Source organism: Camponotus floridanus, unplaced genomic scaffold, assembly GCF_003227725.1.
Source record: "Camponotus floridanus strain SB8 unplaced genomic scaffold, Cflo_v7.5 scaffold25, whole genome shotgun sequence".
In the NCBI taxonomy this organism is placed as follows: Eukaryota; Metazoa; Arthropoda; class Insecta; order Hymenoptera; family Formicidae; genus Camponotus; species Camponotus floridanus.
In genome coordinates, this window is record NW_020229381.1 from 1,567,999 (window position 1) to 1,588,988 (window position 20,990).

At 41.2% G+C, this 20,990-nt stretch overlaps 1 long non-coding RNA gene across 1 annotated transcript in view; it reads right to left on the minus strand.

Moving 5' to 3' along the window:
• Positions 1-3,022: 3,022 nt before the first annotated feature.
• Positions 3,023-20,990, minus strand: part of LOC105248734 — a 176,802-nt gene continuing 158,834 nt past the window's right edge. Inside the window, exon 6 of the long non-coding RNA XR_889005.3 lies at positions 3,023-5,363. This is a non-coding gene — a long non-coding RNA (uncharacterized LOC105248734). The remainder of the gene's footprint in view (positions 5,364-20,990) is intronic.

The window sequence follows — 20,990 nt, forward strand, 5'->3', positions numbered from 1 at the left end:
GTAGCTTCTTTTGTAGTAAGTGAAGAATCAGTCGAATGACAAGTTTATCATTTAAATATTCTTTTATTAATATAATCTATAAAGAATCACACTTTTACTTTATATATGAGATAATTCAACCTTTTACACGAAAGAAACTTATATTCCTACTATATCTAAAATTCAGATTTTCAGATTACCATGACTATTGCGATTGCCAATATTTATTGTATGGAATAAATAATTAATATAAATTAAAAAGATATCGGATTTAATATTATATATTTAATAAAGTAAAACAAGGAGTTAAAACAATTATAAGCCCCATAAATTATACAAATATACTCCATCTGACAAACGCATCAATTAATGACAATACGTGAGAGGATAATAATACGTCGAAAAATGATATGAGAAATTTGAAACGCACTACCGGTGTGCGTGCGTGTACGTGTGTGTTCTTTTTCGCCTTTCGGGCGAGAGAATAATTAAAGGCACAAAAGGGAGCGTCCAACGAATTACTCGGCCGGTGCGCTCGAGCGGCGGCGCGATTGGACGGTCGTTCTCATTCCGAGATTCTCCTTGAACGCGAGGTCCACGTCAGACGCGGAAACGTTCAAAGGGTTTCCGCGGGGGGAGGGGAGGGAAACGGGAGGAAAAAACTAATTAACTTTTCGGAATAATTAAGATAAGGCCGTTGGAGATCTGGCCGATCGGCCGACCCTACGTTAAGCCGCGCGCCGCGCTTCCTCTTTGCTCTTCACGGTAGAGGAGTTGAGTCGAATCAGGCCGAGGGTCCCTCTGGAAATGGCGATCGGTCGATTAAATCGTTTGCATGAGAAGGGAGTGGTGCGCGAATCTTAAACGTGCGTAAGAACTCCCGTAAAATTACACGCCGTGAAGAGAAGCAGCGCAGTAACCAATTTTATTATCAGATTAGCGCGTGCTCCTTCTGGAAAAGCATTAATTATGGAAAAATAACAAATTTACCTCGAAATGAAAATCATAATGATAAGTATGTAAAATATCTAACATGAAAATATATAGAATTAATTTGCATGTATCACAATATATATTCTAATATATATCCGCGATTCTTCTCAAATTCAAATATAATGCTCGAGGAAAGAGATTGTATAAAATTGACTTGTAATCAACTTTAAAACTAAATTAAAAACACAATTAAAACATTACGTATTATTAATATATTAATGCATGAAGACGAAAGCATAAGTCCGACTATTGAATCAAGAAAGTCTGACAAGGAATTTCAATAAAAGACGCCGGCAAAGGATTTGCCGACAAACAATTAGGGACATTACTATTGACCGACTCTCGATAAAGTTAAATTAAAGTAAAATCAAAGACGCTCTCGACTCCCACAGGCATATTGAGGTTTTTCCTTCATCTTCGCTTCTATCGCTGCTAAGTTGACTCGTCGCGATAAATTCCCACTGTTCGAAATCGATTCGTAAATGTAACGACCAAACAAATTTTTATCCGCGAACCCTTCTCAACAATAATACATTATTCGCATGATTAACGAACGACTATCAACAAGGCATTTACGCGATCTACCGCCTCTCACCGTATCTTCCGCCTAATTATCAACGTCGGTAGAGATGAGTCCCTCCCTCCTCCCCCTTGCTCTCCTCTCCGACCGTCCTTTGCCTATATCTCTCACGTGCCCACTTCAATTCCTGCCGCGTACAGCCCGCAATAAAGCCTTGCCTCTAAAAGCGAGGCAGATGCACTTTACACGAGAGAGCGGCTCTCGCGTGACACGAATAAAAGTCTTATTGCACCAGTGGGTGGCGAAAGGGGTTAGCGGGAGAGGGGAAAAAAGGGAAGCGAGCGAGCGAGAGGGAGGCAAGAAAGTAGTCGAGCGCGACGACTGGTCCGACAACGGCGCCGTGGCGCATACAGTACTCCGCTGATAATTAGCGAGCGAGCTCCTCGCGACGTAGGACTGATAATTCCCAACAATGGTTCATTACTGTCGTTTAAATGTGCACGACAAGTGCATTCGAGTAGCTGCGCCCAGCGAAGGCACGGGCTGCCTCTATCTGGCTATTTCCATATACACCCTTCATTGTCCTCTTTGTCCACAACTATACTATAGATTCGCAAAACTGACATTTTTATGGTGGAACAATGGGGTCGCGAAGAGAGACGGATCGAGCGAAGGAGGAGGAGGAAATGCGAAACGCGCACGAGTGAAGGTGGAGGAGAGGGCCAGAGAGGACCAATTCGACGTGAATCGGAGCATCGTTATCCAAGTAAATAGACTGCCGCACTGCTCCCCCCGAATACAATCCATAATATTTGTATTGTTGTATTTTATTCCCTGTGGAATAAAAGTGGTCGAGACGAGTGCCGCTGCTGCGATTGTCTGCTGCGAGTGTCTACGATCATCCATCCCACGAGAAACTAGGTCTGATTTCGGCATCGTTGACGATGGAAAATGGGAAACTTGAGAGTGCTCCGAGAGGATGAGAATGATATATTTAGAATTGCGAGGATATTGCATTCTAAACTCGGAATGAGGCCCGAGTTTATCTTACAATTGCGCGGTAACTTTGTTGAATCTAAGATTCATGATTTTTATGATTCCTTTACGATATTATTTAATTGAAAATTAATCTGATTAGAATGTAATTAATATTGTCTAAGACATCTATATATATGAAACAAAGTAAAATTAAGATATTTATGTAATAGACACTACATACATATATATGCCATTGATTATATTAATTAAACTCATTTTGTGGAGTACATGCATTGAGCTATTTCTCGAGAGAGAATGTATTCGTTAAACATTCATAATAAAACGTGCAGATTACAACGTAAAAAAATAAAAATATAAATAGTTCATTAACAAGCTAAATGTAATCGTGACAAAATGTAATTTTTACAGGACTGACGCGATTCTACAACGTCAACGGATTTTTCGTTAGGGTTCCGGAAGAGATTGCCCGTGTCTCGGGAAGCGATGTCCTCCAGAATAAAATCACGGTCGTCTCGATAGAAATTACGAGGGACACTCGTCCTGACGGAAAGCGGTAGATATCGGGAGGTGTAGAGGATAGTCCGTGAAGCGTCGTCATTAACTGCCAATCACTGCCATTCACCGGCCGAGAAGACGAAGTCGAATAGGCAGGGTAAAAAAAAGAAAAGTACTGTAGAGACGTTGAAGGGAGATTCTAATTATTTATTTACGAGAAGAGCGAGAAGCGACCTCGTCGTATCTGGCTCCTCGTCTCTCTCTTCTTTCGCTCTTCTCAGCTCCTCTGTTATTCAATTATAGGAAAAAATCGTCAAAAAGAAGCGACGTATTTCTAGTTACAATTATCATCAGGTGTAATATCGCCAAACAATAATTGAGTTAACACTTAGTGAAAATATTATTTTAGGGCATTTATTTTCAAATGCATTACAAACTATCTTTGTACAATCATAGATTTTTAATTGACTTAACGCAATTACTGTACATACGACTTTACATTTTATTTCCCTATCTCGGGAAGTGTTTCTTTGCGCAATACGAAAGGACCGTGTATCAGAAAGAAACTGGACGTCGCGCATATTAATTGACGGCTCCACTTCGCGCGCGACTTTCCAGCGGTGCACGTAACGCGGTTTTATCTCCGCATTGAGCGAGGAATCCCAAATTCAATTTCGCGGGGTAAAGCGTAACGACATCGCGCCTTATAAGCGAGCGCCCGCCGTCGCTTTGGTATTGGTGAAGTCGCGTGGGAGCCGGGTTTTTACTTCGCTAATGATTTCCGCGCTCGCTTCAGACGCTAACTTCCCCGACAAATAGGAAAATTAAAGCCGCGTCCGCGCGGACCCGCGCTCGCGCGTAACTCCGTCCTGCTGGGCATTTAGTTACGACTTTTTTATAATTAATACCTCGGGTGGTAAATTAAGTCGGGCGCGGCGGAAAGAGCGAGGAAGAAACGTTTTGTAAAATAAATACCGACCGACGTGTACCGGCGGCGCATTCGTGGGGGTGGCGGGGAAATGATTTACCCCTCTAACCCTTACGCGCCCTGCCTCGCGACGGCACCCTTGCCCCTCCCCCCCCCCGCCGCCACCCTCATGACGAGATCCCCTTTCTACCCGCATCTACCCGCGGAACAACGAGTAACGGCGGAGAGGTCAATTATAATGGAAGATTACGTGCCCGCGATTCCGTCTCGCAGTTATAAATAGGTACAAAGAGTATTAAGTCCCTCGGAAGTATTAACCTGGAGAGCCATTGGGAAAACTTCCCGTTGCGCGGAAGCGAGGAAGACAAATAATTGAAGAGAGTTTTCGTTTCTCGGTTCGAAACACAGACCATGACGCTCCTCCGGTATTAAAATCGCGTTTCGTTACTGCAACAAATCTGTCCCGCGAATTTATCTGTAACGTCATGTTCCCTCTCGTATAAATTATATTACGATATAATTAGTATATCTGTCATTAAAATCCAACCCCGATTAAATTCGTCCCATTGTTTCGCAGCAGGAGTATCATGCTAAACGTAGCTATGCATCGCGACCGATCTTCAATGCATTAATCAAACGCATATCACCATGATCGATTGACTGAGTATCTAGTTGCACGTGACGCATGTCCTATCGCAGCCTTTCGTTAATCCTCCATATTCTACGATCCATAGAAACGCAAAGACAGTGCGGACGTTCAAAGGTCTCATGCTGCGTTTCCCCGAGCACTGACTGGCACTGCCTGTTTCTATTTACTTGATCTTACCCAGAGGTTCTCACCTCGTCGCGTCTTATTTCAATCAAACGCATAATTGCACGATTTACGAGACTTTTAAGTCTTCTCGATAACTCTCACGTTGTACCATTTAGCGAAAATTAAATATCCAGAATATCTTTTACACGTGTTTGATATTGATTTGATATTAATTCGAATAAGATGGCAAATTTACCCGTGGGAAAGCGAACGTGACGAGATGAGAACCGCTGGAGCCTTAATAGCGCTGCGGTGCATAGCCTGTATTAGTAGCAGCGGTAGCAGTCGTGCATAGTTAGGGTTTAATAGCGTGTATTATTGATTATAATATCGCATGATTGGTACAATCACGTCGCATTGTACCTATCAATGCACGGCATGCAACCGACCGACCGTGCATCACTCGCAATCACCGATGCACGAAAACCCGGCGCATTAAATTATTTATTAGCGAACTGTTTCAGCAGATTGAAATCGACAATTATCGGGCATATACATCATCGGCTATGAGTTCGTTTCGTAATCGGTGCGATTGACGCTACGTAATAAAACAAGTACGCTGCGTGATTTATATCGTTGCATTCCCAATGGCGTAGAGACGATCGTGAATCCGCGGAACAGCAATTGCTGATCATCTGTAAGAAAAATACAAATAAATTATTCTTTTTTTTTATCCTCCAAATATTATAATTAAAACAGCATAAAAGAGATTATGATAAATTACATTTATAATTGAATTATATAATACACACTTTGTAGATAAAATTTTAATATGCGATGTTTCATGCAATAAAAATTAAAGATATGATTAAAAATATGCGAATGTAGAATTGTGAAAAAAAATGTGCGAGTGTATAATCGCGATATTAAAGGCGGGAGAAGGAATTCGTGAACGAGGTGAGCGAAGTGCGGACACAGTGCTGCCGAAATCGTCATCTACACCCTTTCAAAGATCCCGCGAGCTTCCAATAGCTTTTACCCTACCACTAATGGTCGTCTACCAACTGACGAATAAGAGTAGACGAGGATGGTGGCTACGAGATACAACGTTGAAGGAGAAAGAGACGAGAGAGAAACGAGGATAGAAAAGACGTACTATACCGATATAAAGAGCCATCTCTTTTCGTTCGCCTTCTCTCGCGTTTTTCCTTTATATCCTCTGTCTTGAAAAGAGAGCATAATAAAGGAAAAAACGATGCCGTAAGTCTTTTTCGTACTATGTTGCTTTATCTATGTGGCTATATACGAGCCCCAAAGTGCGTAAGCAAATAAATAAGGAAAATTCTCTTCTTAAAGATAGTAAAAACTTAGATATCTCACAATCAATCATTTATTCGAAAAAATTTTAAAAATATATTTTCCTACTCTTCTGTTGTATCTTTCTTAATTTATAAAATTATGCATGTTAATACAACTTGAAATTCGTTTGAAAAATTTATAGAGATAATCTATAATAGATAAATAATGTTCAAATCGGCACCATTATTTATCATTTGCCACTTCTTTTGCCAAGAATATGAGAGGGTGCAAGCAGAGAGGACGGACGCAAGGATAAATTTCTAGTAGGGTGTTAACCTTACGTGACAACTGCCGAAGATATTTGGTCGCGAAAGAGTATAAGCTTAATCCTCTTGCGAAAGTGACAGAAATATGAGACTATTATCTCTATATATTATTCAAGTATTTTTCGACAGACAATCAACTTCCTAAATAATCTAACTATATAATATATATCTAATTATTCCTAATAAATAAATAAATATAATTATACTTTATGTCAGATGTTTGTAATAATTTTTTATATAAATAAATTTAAATTATAACTTTCTATAAATGCTAAGTTTGTAGTTATTTGTAAGTTTGTAGTTATTATGCTTATTAAATAATTATTCTCCATAAAGTTAACTTGTCATAATCTGAAAGTGACGTTACAAATATTGAATTTTCCGAATGTCACACATTATTACAATCCGTAAGCTTGACACATCTTCGATGTCGAATCGAATAGCACAAGATTCGACTGAGCGAGCAACGATCGCTGAGGGCTCGAAGGTGCGCGAAAAGGAGGGCAGCTTGCAGCTCCTCGGCGTCGTCTGCCGCGCCAATTCTCAACAAATTGTAATTTCTAGAAACAAATTGAATATAAACGCGCCGTAATTCGAATGCCTGCTGCAGCGGCACCGGCACAATAATGATGACGGCTGCGTAGGAGCCAGCGACCGTAGCTGAAGGGAGCGAGGCAGCGCCAGGAGACGTAGCCATGCGCGAAACAGCAATCTTTCGAGGCAATCTCTTTAATAAATGAAGCATACGTTCCCGCTTTTGAATTACGTCTACGTAATGGCCTCCCACTCCCATCCCATCTCTCTCGCTCTTCTGTCTCTTTCTTCCTTTCTCGTTCCTGTGTCACGCGTCGGCGCCGAGCCGGCACAAAGAACGACGAGAGATTCCGCCATCGCGATCGGCAAAGCCGATTTGTACGGGTTGCTTAAAAACATCAATGTGAGGCGAATACGATGCAAATTATCTTTCATGCAACAAGCAATCGATAATATATGATTTATGATACTTTGACAGCATGCTAAAGAAGCCATGAATTATAATTCATGATAGAAAAGATTATAATACATATAAAATATTACAAATCAACCCCAAGTATAATAAATTCTATTTAAAAAAATAATTTAGATTGCGACGAAAAATCGGGTGTATTAATTCAGCCTTCTGTTTTGATTACATAATATACGTCAGGTGATCACAATAATATATGTCTTCGTGTTACGATTATTTTGAAGTTGATGGTAAATTATCACGAGCATATAAAGTCTGTGTGTATCTGCTAATCAGAATGTTCGCACTTCCATTCCGACATATCGTGCCAACGATAAAAGTGCAACGAGACCCATCCTCGTTCTCGCGAATGTATGCAATCATCTACAAATATTATAGCCGGCAGCACCGACGAAATAACTGCACAAGTAAGTAGTGTGTCTGCCTCCATTGTTTCCCTTCAAATCAAAAGCAGTCAAATTCTCCATTGTGATCGCACCACGCGCTCCACTTACACGATGACAGAGAAACGATGGAGAGACGCGATATAACGACGCTAGATATACACGTCGTGAAAATATACAGGGTGTATCTGTTACGTTCAGTACTTTTAAGAGTCAATTTTTTACTCGCGTAAGCTGGAAACTTGTTTGAAAACGCGCGAATGAAAAATATTAAACAGCAAATATTATTTTTCATCTGGCAAGTATTTTATGATATCATGACGATTGATCTACGCTAATGAGGTATTTGTTATTTATTGTTATGCCCTTATCGAATCATTAATTTATGTCATTGCTCAAAATGTAATTTACGCAATATTGTGTCAAATTTGAGGATGCAACTGGCACACCCCGTATACGTGTTTATAGATATCTACATAAATATATACATATACATATACGAAGAAGGAGTTTGTGTTGCGTGTGTACACTCGATGCGTCTACGGATATATTCAACGTAATCGCTGAATCGGTATTCCGTCGACTGACAGACCTAGGCAAACAATGGACGTTTGATTGTTCAAGATTTAGTGCTGGTTTACTACCGTCGAATTCGAATTCGCGATATCGCGTCACTCAGTAGCGTGGGTGTGTCAGCATCTGCATTCACGAGCTTCGCGAAACGTTTCCCAATTTTCAGCCAAGTACAATTCCAAACAAGACTTGATTTCATCAAATCTTGCAGCTGATTACTCTCGATAATGAACGCGCGATAAATCTCGACGATAGATATAAGGAATATTGTCGTATCAAATATTGCAGAGAAACGTCTACAAAAATAAATTTCATTCTCGAAACAAAAATTAATAATATATTACATTAAAGAAATTTAAAGATATACATGTACATATGTGCACTTGCAACGCAACAAATAAATAAAAAGAATACTCTTCTGGCATTTTACTCTGTTATTCGTGCATTGTCAAATGAATACGAGAAGAAGGGTGACATTCGTGAGCTTCTATTTGCACTTTGCAAGATAAAATATTACTCTTAGTTTACATCTCGTCGAAAGACGATACGGCATTTGCATTATTTTACATTAAATGCCAGGCGAACGAAACTCGACCGCGTACCATGCCGGTATTGCCTTCGAGTTTACGGTCATGTCAAAGTGGTATTTTCAATAGCCCGTGCACTGGAATTTGCCCGTTAGTCAGAAGAATTTGTATTTCTCCGCGAATCGCAGTTGGTCATCGGAAACGAGTCAGCTCAGATACGGGTACGAATAGCGTCTTAGGAATCTGTTGGTATTTACGGATAATGAGATTACACGCGGCAGAACCCCTATCAAACTTACATTCCTCTTTATTACAATTGTATATAAGTATCAAAGTATCTAGATATAATGATTCGTTATGTTCTATATATTAATGGTATGCATTTATCACTTTGAATTGTATCATTTAAATTGTGTCAAAATGTTAATAAAATAATAAAGTTATATTATCTTTAAATTTTATTATAAATTTTATATTATTTTGTCAGATAAAATAATTATTTCTCTTGTTTACAATGATGCAGAATCCATATTATTTCGTAAAATTCGAGATTACCGATGGCATTTCTAACGTGAAGAATGTTTAGAAGAATTTGAATTTCTCTCCCAGAGGAGGGTATATCATGTCGTAAGGCTAGAAGTGAGCACATCGAAAGTCTTAGGAATTCAAGTCATTCCGTAGTCGAGGAAACAAACAGAATTCGATTGAAAACAAAACAAGCGAAATTATTCCCTTCGACCCTATCGGAATCGAAGAATGCGAAGCGTTTGTATTTTCATAAATATCAGAGCTTAATGTCATCCCCCTCAAATCGAGAGAGAGAGAGATTTAGCGATATCTCAAGAAATTGATATATATCTATTTGTTTCTTGAATATTTTTTTATAAAAAAATTATATAGATATTATATTTTATATTTTTAATGCAACCTTCAGCATTTTCTTTCTTTCTTTCATTAATATCTTCTCTAATTTATTATATTTTCATCACGCATTTCTCTTTCATTCAGCTCAAGATTCAGTAATCGATTGATTGATAACATACTTGTAACTGACAATTTTGAAATTTTTTTCTAAGAATGATAGAATGATAGAATAAATTCAAAAATGCGTGCATACAGTTGCATTATACATCTCACTTTTGCCAAGCATCGCGTTGATTACAAATAAACCCAACAGACAACCGCTTTACACGCGCCAGTAAAATCCACACGCATGTCTGTCTGCACCGTTTAAGCAGGCTGCGATGAGGGCGGATGGGGAAGCCGGTTTCGTTAAAACAACCCCCTATGTCGCGCGCCCCCGCACTTTGGCCTCCAGCTTCCACGGCGACGTCAGCCCTTTCTCCCGGCGCAACCGCGTCTCTAGCAATTCACTGATCCGCATTTAGGACAGGAGGCGATATTTAGGCCGAAGGGTGAGAGGCCTCGAAGTTAATTAGATCGACTTCGTCAAGGCGCATCCACTTAACCTCAACGCCGCGTCAGAGACACGTCGCACCATGACTGCTTCCATCGGGTGCACACGTTGCAAAAGAGAAACGTTAACATCCCCCTTGTTAACCCTTCAATGCTATGATTTTGAAACTCGAAATGCCCGTGCAAATCATACATGTACTTTTCAAAATCAATTTTTATTTTATTGTCAGATTTTTATTTCGTTTATCATTTATAAATATCAAAATTCGATTGTCTCGTCCTGTTCTATCTTTATAAAATAAAAATTGAATAGAGCTTATCAAAAGTACTATTTCAATTTATTATCGGTTCGTTAAGACTTGTTTTAGTGCATATGTAGATTCTCTAAAAATTATTATTTAACTGATAAAAAATACAAAAAATTAAGTTCTCGTGAAATATGTATCTATTTTGAAGGAAATCTACACGTGTAGTCCATTTATACTTTTTCAGTCATGTTTTCATAAAATGTCAAACAAAGAATAATGAATACAATTAGCAGAAATAATAGAACACCGACAAAAATATAGTAACGATTCGTGATCTAAATTGGTCGCGACGAAAAATGGCGTGACAGACGTAAATTCGTCGTATGTACAAAAACGTGCAGTCTCTCGGCAAAGTGACAGCGCACGAGTGTTCCATAAGTATATCTCTGCATACGTCTCTCCTGCGTTCGATAGCATACGTACGCGCTCGTCTAGCATGCGCTCGCAAACGATGCGGCGCGCCCACCGACGGTATTACGTATTAAAAGTTGCAGCCAACGTGAATTTTTCACAAAGGAAAAAGTATTCAGCGCCGCTCTCTCGTATCTTCTATATTAAAATCTAATATGCGAGCAGGTAGAACGTAATATCTATTACAGAGTAATATCACCCTCGAAAACCTTCCTCTTCGAGTACTTTGTTACATTCCCTGGTAATATTCAGAAGGGATGGGTAGAGGGGATTGACACTGTATTAAAGAAACGCCACAAACACGCATGCAAGCGTGCTTCAGTTGACGCAGTCAAATCGACTTATGAAAGCCAGCGATACGTTGTTAATCACTTTCTGTCCTAATTCCGTTCGATATAATTCCTCTGTCTTTTTATTTTCTACATAATTAATTCCGAGAAGATATTTTTGACACGAATAAAGTTATATGGGAATCGTATAGAAAGCAAAGATTTATCATGTTCAAGTATTCTGCATCAAATATGGGTAAGAAATTGTGAACGATGAACTGATGCAAAGATGAAGCGTGTCATAAAATAGAAAGAGGAAGAGGAAGTACAGAGAGCAGATCTCCAAGCAAACTCCTAGCAAACGATAAAAATTTATATCGGAATATTTTCGCGTCGGTCGGGAAGTGAATTCAAACGAGCGTGTAATTGACAGTATCGTAAAAAAAAAGAGAAAAAGAAAGGAAGTCTCAAGATGGCAAGGAGGGATGGAGACGAGGAGAGACGAAAGTGGAAGAGAGACTCGAAGGGAGGGAGGGGTTGGGTTGTCTCCATAATTTTTTATCCTAAAACCGCTCCATCTCTTCGAAGAGCAATATTGTTAATATGCAAAGGAGCTTCGGAAAAATGGGGTGGCGAGAAATAAGGATATAACCGTAAAAAACGGAGAATGAGGAACGATAGCTGGAACGAAATTATCGTACTGTTCTCCTTGCTTCGAAAGATTATCTTGTCGAGCGAATATTACGAGCCTGCTTATGACACTTTGATCGGCAACTTAAGGATTCACATGCGCGATAAAATTTGTCTCGCGAATCATAAACGCAAAACGCAAAAATGTAATCGAATACTCGATCAAAAATGCGCGAATTATGAAATATATTATCCAATATAAATCGTTAGTTGATTGATAAATTGTATATATAGTTAATTAATAGTAAAAAATTTTTTGCCAATAGCACTGTCATTTTTCCATTATAGCGTATCGAGGAAACCATAGCGTTACGATCTTATCGAGATACCGCGTGGCGAATTTTGAAAATGGCGTCAGCGCATTTAATCAGCGACGGATGAAACAATGTTCGCGGCGAAGGGCACGGGTAGTAGTTCAACGAATTGTTTTGATAAGTCGTGGAGACAATACGTCGTTAAGGCGCTGGGTTTCTCCGTTACGGGAGTGAGAACGACGAGGTGAACGACGTTGAGGGCAGACAGGAAGGAAGGAAGGAAGGAATCTGCACGGTGACCTGCGAGAAGAGGGGACGAAAGCGCCTCGAAGAGGAGAGGACTCTCGAAGTTTAGATTAAACTCGCCGCGGATAAATATTCGTAATGGAGCGCCAGGGTGTCATAAATTAGCATGCTACTCTCTCCTGTCCTTTCCCGATTCGACAATCTGTACAGCGGTCCGTTTATCGTTCACTATAAACGTCTTTACCGCATCAACATGTTATATGTCGATATAATGAGAGTTTGGCTAGTTGATTTAAAAAATTTCCAGCAAGGAGAAAAAGATTGTCGAGAAAATCGATTGTCAAGATATTCATTTGAACACCGAGTCTTACAATTCAAAATACAAAATACCGATGTAGATTTGTTGGTTCAAACTCTGGATCAATCGCGGTGCAGGGAGATTAAGTAGTTTCTCTCGACTTAATTGCTAGGGCGTTAATGGGAATTCAGGACCCGAGTCGCGGCTCGTATGGGAGGCATTGCGGCCGCGACAGGCGAAAGGAAGGCGGACAGGAAGGAAGGGAATAAACCGCTATTAATCCACATTGGAATTGAGTATTATTAGGGGACGTATCCAGGATTTGCAACGGGGTCTGGTTAAAATCTCTTTCGGTTGTATCTCAGGAGTACCTGGCAATCGTTACTTTTCGTACCGACGAGAGTGAGACCGACACCATCTCCCTCCCCCTTTCCCCGTCGTACCTCTCTATCTCGAAGATTAGACCAGACGAGGATTTACTTTGTTTTATTGGCCAGACCATCCCCGATTTCGTCTGAAAGGGACTTAATTGGTGTTGCGAAATCGCTTTGATAGTACGAGCCTCCCCAGACGATGTTATCCATCGAAGCGCCGTTTCAGATTTCCAATCTGAAACGATACGTGTCCATCGTACGTGTGCAAATCGATTCTTTCGAGATTTGAAATGATAAACTTTTCTGGAAAAGCATAAATAATTCTAAAATTATACATACGATCTTACAATTAAATTTTTAAAGGTAAATCTATATAAATTTTTACGTAATAATTTTTACATATTAAAAAATTGCAGAGAGAACTCTTGACAGAGTATAAAGAAAATCAGTAGGAAAGACAACGATATCGAAAGATCGATAATGCAAGAACGGAAGGAGAAACGCGCCAATGTTTCCGTAAGTCCCAGAGGTATCTCCTTCGATCTCAATACGTCTTACTGCGTCTACAGCGTAATAGAGAAAAAAACGTGGCTCGATGCTCGCGGGGGCTGCCTTCAGGATTGAAGTGGATTAATTGGTTGAACACTCACGGGGGTTGAAGCGAGACCGCTTCCTCTCTCCCCCATTCAATTACTTGTGATCTTTGCCGCCAACCCTTCGGTACTCTGAGACCTCCCGGATATATCTCGCCGCCGTGAAAATTGGTCCTCCCCGCCTCCGACCTCGTCGGGAGAGAGGTGCGCCGTCCTAGCTACCCCTTCGAATAAGAAAGTCTCGCTGGGGGATCTTTCGACGCGTTCACTACGTGCGCGCCATATCGATGTCGACGAACGACTTAAGGAATTGTCGACTGTAATTATGCATTTTGTTCCACCTCATGCTATTTGTTGTAAGGCAAGTAATATAATTAAATACTTTATAGTTCTTATATAATTATACATTTCACAGCTTTTACATAATTTTGAAAAAGCAAGTAAATACTATAACACAGTCTAGATTATCGATTTAATTTATCTACAAAAAATTGCTAGCAATATTACGGAAATAATATCATGCATACGGAGGTAAAAAAGTGATTTATCTATAAGTAATATAATATATCATGTGATGTAAGAATGTAAAATAAACATTATCTGAGAACTTTTTAATTTGTAGGCGACTGCAATTACAGCTATATACATCGATACCTAGTTATAATTGTTGACAAATAAATTTTTAGTTGAACCTTATATATATGTATATAAACTATAAGAGATCCAATTAGAGAGGTTCAGTTCCTAACAATTAAAATTAGATATCAATCTATACATATAGTGCGACAAGTATAATACATTAGAGTTAGCGATAGCGCGCTAACGATATCTATATAAAAATATATATGACTGCAAGTCAGCCGCGCCATTTCGCCGAGACGTCCTCCGGGTTTTACTATCGATTTCTCGAGTAGGTACCTCCCGTACCCACTATATATCCATCGTCTCTACCTCTCACGTGGGCGTTCGAGGTGGTTCGCCGCCCGATATCATATCTTACCGCGCGCGCCTCGCGTTCTTTTAAATAGGAACTTGTAAAATATTCATGGATGATATTCAAGCCCCATTCAAATACTCGCACTTACACACGCGCGAGCTCGCGCAGACACCGACACACGCGTGTCTCTCTCCATCCTTGCCCAGAGCCGAGTATTTAGGTTGGTCCTTACACATATATACACGAAGAAGGACACACACAGGCAAACACACTGATATGCGCTAACGCGATATCCGCGGGTTTCGCGCTTTGCCCCGTCATAAAAGAGCCCCCGCCGTGTGTACGCCGCCTGTATCTTTAGAAATATTGGTTAGATTTACATATTTTACCGTAAAGAGAGACGCGCAGCCAGAGGGGCGAGGTAAGGGAAGATCGGTGCCTGCGAAAGGGACGCGACGTCGACGTCGATGACGGCGGTGGTGGTGATGGTGGCGAAGGGATGGAGGAAGGGTGGCAACGGGAGAACGAAGGGGTGGAAATCCAGCGGAGTTGCCTGAATGCGGGCGGCTTCAGAGACGCTAAATATTAATACCTACTAGTGTTCCTTTTATGCTCCCTACCTCATCCCCCGTATCGTTCCTCTCTCTCCTCCCCCTCTTCTCTTTTCCGCCATCTCCGCCCTATACTCTCACGTTCGCGGTATGACTTAGCATGCGTACACCGAGTTCTATCTGTCTTTCTCCTCTCTACCCCCCGGTCTTCTTCTTGGACCCAACTTTGCCTCTCGTATCGCCCATCCCCTCGTCTCTTTCGACTGTAACTCGTGTCTTCGCGCAGCCGATGTCCGCTCGAGGACATTCATTGGACGGTCCGGACCGGGATGAGTTCGCTGTGCACGCTTGTTTTTTGAACGTGCCCGTCGCGGCGCAGGCTTTCAACGAAAGCTCGGAGATTAATCTAATGAGCGTGCATGGAATCGTGGAGCAATACCCGGGAGGACCGTGTATCCGTCACAGCCACGTCATAATGCGGAAAGCAGCGGCTACCGAGCGCTTTCTAAGGGATACTTCAAAGTCAAGTGGATGTTGAATTCAAATAACATTTCCGCAAAACCCATTCGGGCATATCGGCGAAAATAGCGCGCGCGGAAAATAACGGCGTTGCAAATTGGTTATTGCAAAGCAAAGTGTTTGCATTGTTGTCTCTCTTCACATTCATTTCCTTTAATCTTAAAAGAATCAAACGTATGAACATTTATAGAATAACTGATGTATTTCAAAAGAAAAACATTGCTTTACATTTATAGAATAACTGATGTATTCCAAAAAAGAAATATCGCGAAAGAGAGAGAAAGAGAGAGAGAGAGAATTTTACATTATTCGTGAAATATTTTATTTTAAAGTCTGAATCGCGATTTGATTTTCAAAGAAACTCCACGCGCGCTAAATAAAAGTTGAATATTTTATTAAAAAGTCGATGCATTAAAACGATCACATATGCGTGCATGATACTGCAATGCGTATTGCATGCATTATATGAAAAGCCCAATGTAAAAATTCATCTCTAGCCATAACCATCGAAAGGATGATCACGAGCAAAAAAAAAGGCAATCGGTACGTCGGTACGTCGGTCTCTTTTTCCTTCTGACATTGTGAGAAGGGGAAGGGGGAGGAGAAGCTCTTAAAAGGCAATTGCAACAAGTCAGCCCGCATTTACAAAGGGTTGTACGAGCCGCGTCGAACCGCGGCGCCCTACGCGCGATTCAATTAATAAAATTCATTCGAATGCGTCCATTAATTTTTTTCTTTTCCAACGCGGCGATGGTGGCAAAGGGTTCCGAGTCTCGTGTCGTTTAAAGAATCTGTTCAAAGTGGAAGGGGTTCGAGTGGCGGATGAACGGGTGCAAATAAGGTGGGCCCTCGCAGAACCCGAATATAAATAAAAACGAACGAACGAATAAATATCCAACAAGGAGTTACACAGGCTAAAAATGCTCGTGTTACTCGCTCTTGTCAACACTCACAGCTCCTTCCACCTCTTGCTCTCGAGGGGCTCGACAATCGTGATGATCCGGAAATCGGGGGGTGGAAAATGTCGCGCTGTAAAGAGTACTTTAATTAACTTCCCAATTGATGATTTCACGATAATTTAACTTGTCGATCCAAATTTTTTATGATTTCATCACGATCTATAGTCGGAAAAAAAATCAAAGAATTTTAATAATAATCATTCGATAGATCGTATCATTTATATATAAAATAGAGACAGGATTACGGCGAATAACCGATTGCAATTTTTCATAGTCTGCGTATACTGGGAATATCTATATCGCGCATTGAATTTACGCTAGAAAGTATACGAACATCCAATATGCATACGGGCAATTTCGAGAGCGCGGCTCTTCCCAGCAATTTACGGCAAGATGGCGTATACATGACAAACGATCGAATTCCCTATGCAAAGAAATCCACGCTACCGCGAAGGTTCCTCTCGCTCGTCTCCCCGCTCGTTCTTTCTACCCTTATTTTGTTCATTCCGGCGGCGCGCGCTCACTTCGGATATACTTATAACGTGGCGCGCGCCTCTTTCTCTTTCTCTCTCTTTCCCTCGCACGCGTCATCTCGTATCCCCAGCGATATTATGAGCGTGCGTGTAATGGAAACCGACGGATGATACATGGAGACGTCAAACGTGACGGCTCGCGGTGCCGTTTGGAAACGCAGTCCCTTCCAATTCGCGAACAGCCGATGCCATGGCAGGAAGAGCGGCGCGCGTTTCCTGATAAAAATATTAAAACGGCAATCTATTAAACGCATCGACATTGAGATAGCTTCCGTCGAGACTCTCTGCCATCGCTTCATTCTCTTCTTGTAATGAAGATTAATAGCGGATTGTAATAAAAATAATTGTCAATATAGTTACTTAACAATTATGAATAATGTAATTTAAATTCAAATTTGTCCATACCTTTTTTTGCATTATATCATATTGCTTATAATCGAGTCTTTTTCTCTTGCAAATTCAGTCACTCTCAATACCAATAAATTTTATCAGTTGTTTAATACATATATATTAAATTTTTCAGTTTACTTATCGATACACATATATGATATCAGGAGCTTAACATAATCCAGGAATCAATACGGTTATTTACATAAACCGTCAATGTAAATTTCCCTGCATTCATGCTGAAATCCGTCACAAAAAAGCACGTCACTATTGCACGCTGATATTGCACAGTCACTTTAGTCGGAAATCTGATACGACAATTTGTTGCTCGTCTGAAGACTTCTACTCTCTTTCCCCCAAGGCGCTTCTTCCGCTATCCGATTTTGATCGGCGGGAAATCGCATTGAATGCGATAACTTCGACCGTGAGGTTTGCGGGGAAGAAAACGGAGGGAAATACGCGAGGGAGGAAGGGAGGAGAACGTAGCCAGCTCGGTCGTCTCCTTTCAAGGAGGTTGAACTGATTTTCCACTCGTGGGATATTCAATAAGGCAACACTGAAAGGAAAAACCTGAAGGAGGCTTCAAGATCGAGGGAGCCAGCGGGGTAAGAACTGATGGGTGCGTACAAAAAGAGCGTGCGTATATCTGCGAGTCAGAAATCGGCAGGGGTAGGAGCTGTGTATCTAACCACCTCTATCCTTTCGACCATCCATCCGTTCCCTATTGACTACCACCACTAACCGCGTGTATGTATCCCGATATCTCAAAGCCTTCCGAGAGGGTCCCGCGACGCCGCTTCGACTCAACACTGTGATAGTCTTGTCCAAAGCAACTCTAATGTTGGTTAAATCAATCCGATCGCAAACAGAAGCCTCATTAATCAGACGAAATCGCACTCGATACTTGTAAAAGCAGTGTAATTTAATGTAAAATGCGAAATTTCATTGTCTCATTTCTGATTGTATCGATCAAAATTCTAACTGAATTTTAAGCTTGATGAGAAGCATAGAACTGTCAATAGTTATTCGTCAAATTACGACGGAACGATGCTTCGAGAGGATCGATCTTCTCTGCGGATATTTATACACGCGCTCCTAAAAAGAAGATTACTACTCCACGAATTGGCGAGAAGGGAAGAGAGGGAGGCCAGAGTTTAATTGAGTACCAGACGATATCAAGGTAGCGATTCGTCACTAACGAGGGTTACCTACGGATTACTGCTCGTCCGCCTGTAAACGCCCATCACTTCGACATGCGTGCACTTTTTTCTCTCGAGCCATGTGATATGGAAATGGCTTACGTGCCCTTTTCGTTTTGCAAATAGCGTCGAATATAAGCCGACACCTTTTATTACCACAAATCCTTCTATCACGATATTGCAACGCGATTGTCAAATTAGATTATCAGTTTCATATTCGAGCTACACATACATATACCATCATGCATGTAACGTCGGTGTCATTTTTATTGGCCCAAGTTTTTCCTGCCAATTATTTAAATGTACTTTTTATTTTAAATATTATCGTTCATATTTTCTTATTTCAATATTTTCACTGACATCGATATATCGGTATATCGGTACTTGCCCGTCTCATAAGGAATCAAAGGACGCTCGCGCTTCTCATATTCTCCCACTTTTCGAATGCATCATCAAGCGCTGAAGATGAAAGATGGCTGGCGTATAAAAGCTATTCCCAAATGCCAAGCGAGCGCAATGGCAACCGCGGTCGCGAAGACTGAAAGGCTCCGTCGTTAACGTATGTAGGTGTGCATCATCCACTGGTCCAGCTGGTCGTATCCGCCGTCCGTTACTCCTCTTCGTCGTCGCACCCCGAATCGCGCGATACATCCCCGCGTACTCTTTTCGTCCCGCTCTCTTCGCACACAGTCGCGACATACTATGCAGTCAATAGATAATACCAGAGTCGAGAGTTCTGTGAATGCCTCGACCCGAAGATCAAACAGCAAACCTAAACCGCTGTTTGTTTTTCATCACGCTCCTGATCTCTTATGCAACTCCCGTTTTATTCAGAATTTAGGTTGCCACGATATACACACATACGTATGTGTGTGTAATCGCGATACACATCCCATATATCCGTCTGTATCGACTCGTTTCTCTCCGTCGCGAATTCGTAGCGCATTCTCGGATCTTCGACGTCTTGCTTCAACTTCTTTTTTCCCTCCCTTTCTCTCTCGGCTGCTATTCTATCCTTCTTCCTTCACCGAGTCTACTATCTGATCCTATCTCGCTCTCTCCTATGATACTGCTGCCCGGGGATGCATCGAAAGTCACCGGTACACGTGTATCCATTGCATGCCGTCGTACGTATACCTGCTGGACCGATTTACCCTTGGGGCACTCTTCTGACACGTTCACGAGCGTGAAGAGACACGCACACATGGACATGGCGCAGCCGTTCCGCCGGCAAATTACTTTTGTCTCGCGAGTCTCAAGACGATAAGCTGGCTTCAAGTTCAAGAGAGGAGACAAGAAAGAAGAACGATTTCTTTAATCAATAAACTCTGTTAATAAATTCTACGATATAAATATAATTATATTTTCTAAAATTCTTTATTTATGAGAAGTGTTTTTTGAAACTCATAATAATTAATAGCTATAATCATTTCTGCTTTTTTAATTTTATAACACACTCACATAATTTATTCATATATATTAAAAATTAATATGTTATAAAATTAAGTACAATACAATAAAGTTAATTAAAAATAATACACGATCTCTCGTAAGCTGGTCTAACAATAATTTATCAACATATTCTTTATATCCAGAACGAACGGCGCGATCTCGATTCTCAATGGCGGCTCGTAGAAAGAGTTACGCCCGCGATCTAAGCTCCCGGCGCTCACGGCTTTTCGCGTTATTCCCATACGGACAAAGTATCCGAGAGCATTATCTTCCTGCATAATGCATACACACCGGCGGTAGAAGCAACCCCCACTTACCATGAGCTGGATTCTCCGCGCCCTGTCCGGGGGAGGAGGGAAGAGAGAGCTGCCGCTGCTCCTCTTTCTCGCCCTCATCCGCGGCCCTACGGCCTCGTCGTTTCCCTCTGCGTCCCTCCCCGACCGAGTATTTCGTGTTATTTTATTGTACTGCGACTCAATAGTGGCTCCCACCGCCTATATCGTTTCCGTGTTACGTATGCTCGCGTTTCTTCCACATGCAAGAAAACACACATCCGCGCGCGTATAAAGCTCGTACGAGAGAGATACCCGAACAATATACATACCCACACAAATATACGCGTCGCTCGTAGGGGGTGAGAGTATGTATGCAGATACACCGAGTACTTAGCATTAAGTATTCAACGCAAGGGGATCACGTATTATCGCCGACTCCCCGCTCGACGTACGCTTATTTATTGCTACCCGGTACGTATCTCGTGCGGCAAAAAGAGAATGTGCCCGCCAACCCCCGCCCCACCTTCCAGCGACGAT